Raw genomic sequence first — 4,123 nt, forward strand, 5'->3', positions numbered from 1 at the left:
GCCTCGTATGGCATGGTGAACCTTGACGAGTGTGCATAATCATGTAAAATTGCTCGAAGGTCCTAATGCACATTAAATGAGCTTAATAATTGCAAAAATTGTTAGAAAATGAAAATCAAGCATTTCAAGGATATGATTGTGGTGGTGTAAAGCTTTTGAATGGTCTTTTGATATTAAATGAACGAAACTGTGCTGTTAGTTTTAGATTAGTAAGTAATTATATTAGTTAGTAATTAGAAATAGTAATTAGAAATTGTCAACGACCATACCATGTTGAACACACCGGTTCTCGTCCGATTTTATTTTATAAATCATATGGAAAAATTCCATCACACTTTAATCGAAAATCAAACCAACCCCATTTAACCGATAAAACAATGTTGCTCAACCAGCCTTTTGCCTAAACTAACAATCCCTCAAAGTTTCCGTTTGGAATAATAAATGTTGAAAATTCAATTCAAACCCATCACCAACACTTTCCAATACACAAACGCATTTTCCAGACGAAACAACTTGCCGAGCGCATTGATTTTGGCTGATGGGTTTCGTTTCCCAGTAAGAATGAGCCCAAACACACCTGCCGTATTTTAACTTTGCTTTGGTGGAAACTTTTGTTGAAACTGTGCTTCAAAACTTCGAATGAATTACGATCGTCACTTCTCTCCGGTTGTGAGGAACAGATGATGTAAAGTTTGTGTTTAATTGTGTGCAACAGAATTTATCGATAATTAAACACTCCGTCAGACGAATGTGTGATTGCTTTTGGAAAATTTCTCCCAAGTATTGGAATGCATTTATAAGAGACTACTTTCCTTCAACAAAGTCATTCAGTTCAATGGTCGTTGAGCTAAATATCTGGTAAATGGTTCTAGGGACAGAATGGCTTGAAGTTAATTATCTGAGTAATTCAACATATAGTAAACATTACGATGCATTAAAAGTTATTTATTTGTGCACTTATGTAGTTGAGGCTATTATATACACAATTATAAATAAATCGTCGTATCACTTAATTATAATTATTCATGTTGTGTTAGTTACGCTCCACTAATTTTTTTTAAATGAATATTGAAAATTGAGTATGAATATTGAATATGAATAAATTGTCAATGCTTTATAGTTACTTAAGAAGATTTTAATTACGCCATAAAAAAGAAAAACAGACACATAAAACTGATTCGCTGCGCAACCCACAAAGCTTGACAACAGAAGTCACAGGAATCGTTTCAGCTGATTACCGAGAATTATGGTGCTATAAATCATATTTCAGACCATTTTATCGTGTCCAAATGTGAGGGGTTGATATTGTTGTTCACTCCACCTTCCCGCATCTTCGAAGCGTATCGTAATGATTCCAACAGTGCCAGACAATTCCATTCCAATTGAGTTCGCAAAGGGCGCGCATTGGGAGTGCAAAATTCGAGAACTTAAAATATGTTTATGCGTACACCCCCTGAAACGATTTGTTCCCTTTTTAATGGTAGTAGCACCAATCGGTAGTTGATTGTAAAGCAATCAAGCAGGAAATCACACTCGAGTGGATTCATTTGTCAGCTTTGCCCTCGGTTCGGTAAAAGTTTTGGGAGCGACGCTTTAAGGCACACCGAGAGTAACGGAGTTAACATCCATAGTGGCTGATTTAATTATCGTTCCCGTGCTCGTGCGACATGAAGTACGAACTTTGGTTTGCCGCCCGCCGTAAAGGGCATGGGTACCGATTTCTTGAAGGTTAATGCCGAAGAAGCGCACGACAAGTTTTGTGCTGGTGCTACGTGCCAGCATAAATCATGAACGTTTATAGATGGGTTTCCACAACTTTTCTCCCGTTTTTTTTAGCGTCGCTCGTACCTATTTCAGAGGGGGTCTATTTCGAGCAATAAAACCTCACCCGTTCTCACCGAACGGAATTCATATTAGCTTGTCTAGGTTTTTGTTTTTTGTACTAATATTTTCCTGTCCTCACTCGACCCCTACCTAATCCGGAGGTGACGTTATGTGGTAGGAAATAGAAATAAGTATTCTAACGGCTGTTTTTCCTTTTTCAAAATTCACCCGTAAGGAGGGAAACTAAAGTTGTGCCGTCATCGAATTTGATGACGACGAACTTTGCTTTTTCGCAATCCTTCTTGGTTTGAATCGGTGTGACCCTATGCCACTGATTTTTTTTTCGGTAAATAGTACAAGGCATCAGTTAGGCATAATAGGATATTTTTGCAAGTTGGGCTATATTTATGTCCGATGGCGATGAAATGATTATGTGGAACTTTTGGGGTCTCTATTTTTCTAAGTATTTGCTCTTGAAAGTTTTTTTTTGTGACTAAAATTATATTAACAGTTCTAACACTCTTAATACTAACTCATACCAAAAATGATTGTATTGGATAAGATCTTAGTTAACTAACCCTTTAAAAAATACATTTAACTTTTTCTTATTTGCTTGGGTAATGTCTTAGGTTGGAAATATACCAGTGAAAACCTTGAGAAGGTCAATGGCGCCAAATTTTGTGTGTTGTATTTTTATTTCATCCATGCCTTGGTGTCGTTGACGTGCGAGGTATGCTTTTAGTAAAGTAAAAAGGAACAGAAAAAAGCCATCTTGTACAAGTCATGGCTTAATTTCCGGTCACGCAAACACCACACACTTGACAGAAGATGAATAATGCTCGTGCAAAGGAAGGATCATTTTTAGCAACACCTATGTGATATAGTTTAATTGCTGTAATGATACAAAGGGAAACTTTTAGTTTACATTTATGCTAAAGCTTTACACAACTTTTGAGTTATGCATCGATCACATGTTATAGAATTTTGTTTTGCAATACATATTTCGTAAGCAAGACCGTTTTACATTATGGTTCATTACGAACCACTTAGAAATTCGCCTTGAAAAATAACAATGGACGCGTAGTAACATTAAGCAGGGCTTTTGTTTGCCATGTGGAAAGCGTGGGACAAAAAAGCTGTAGTACCCTTGAAAATCACTAACAAAGGATGCGAATGGTGTAAAAGTTGAAACCATTTCCTTCGGGAAGGATTATTGTACCTTTTGTCGGAATTCCTAGGCGCGTTCCGGCCATTCATTCCCTGGCATCTGTCGCATGACAATGGTGCAACGTTGCATCGCCCACAGGCAATGGCATCGCTTATGGCAGCAAAATGTGGTTTTCCGTGCGGAATTCTTTTGTGTCTTCGTCACTCGTCGACGGCTCGTTAGTCACGAACCGATCGAGCATTGGTGTGGAATGCGGTAGAACAAATAAACCACGATGAAGCGCCGTCAAAGTCTACCATTTCTCTCACTTTCCTATTGTTTTTGCGATAGTTCCCCGAGCGAAGGAAACACTCAAACGTTTCCCAGCGGAGACTACCTTTGCTTACCTTAGCTGAAGGCGTTCGTAACGTTGGTTGGTTGATTATGTCATGCTGATATTTACTGTCGTTGTTGTTGTTGTTGTTTCGATGATACATGCAAAATGGTGGCAAGATGCTGGTTCTAATCATCCAAGTGGTGGTCTTATTATTAACATTATTCCATATCTCGGCCACCTCTGGTGGTCGAGTATTTGTGAGAGATATTTGTGTTCGTCGTTTCGGATGGAGTGTACTTTTTTTTAGTAGTAACGACATACATTTTTATTGAGTCACGTAAAACGGGCAAATGGGGACATAATATGTGTGGTACTTTTTCGCACTTAACAGCATTTGCACAGGGTGCAATGTTGATGTTCGCCTTTTTTTCGTCCGTGATGAATGTGAATAAACAGTTGTGGGTGTATTAAAAATTGTTTGTAATATGCAAAGTGCTTAAGAAAAAATGTTCTTTAAAGATGGTGTCATAAAGAATTTAATGGCGAAGAAAAAAAAGGTCTTCATGTGTTTGATAGATAATTTTAAATTCATACCTTCATGACTTACCAGGCGCCTCCATTGTATTGGATAAGGTATTAAGTTAAATCATTAGCATACAATATGTCATTCTTACAATATCGAACACATTTTAATCGTCTTTCAATATTTTAATTTAAAGCACTTAAATCAGTATAAAAATTAAAAAGAAAAACATTTTAAAACATAAACATGAAATCAAGCAAGTTGGTAATATAAGTAAACAAACACTCGTAAC

Source organism: Anopheles funestus, chromosome 3RL (assembly GCF_943734845.2).
Source record: "Anopheles funestus chromosome 3RL, idAnoFuneDA-416_04, whole genome shotgun sequence".
NCBI classification, from domain to species: domain Eukaryota; kingdom Metazoa; phylum Arthropoda; class Insecta; order Diptera; family Culicidae; genus Anopheles; species Anopheles funestus.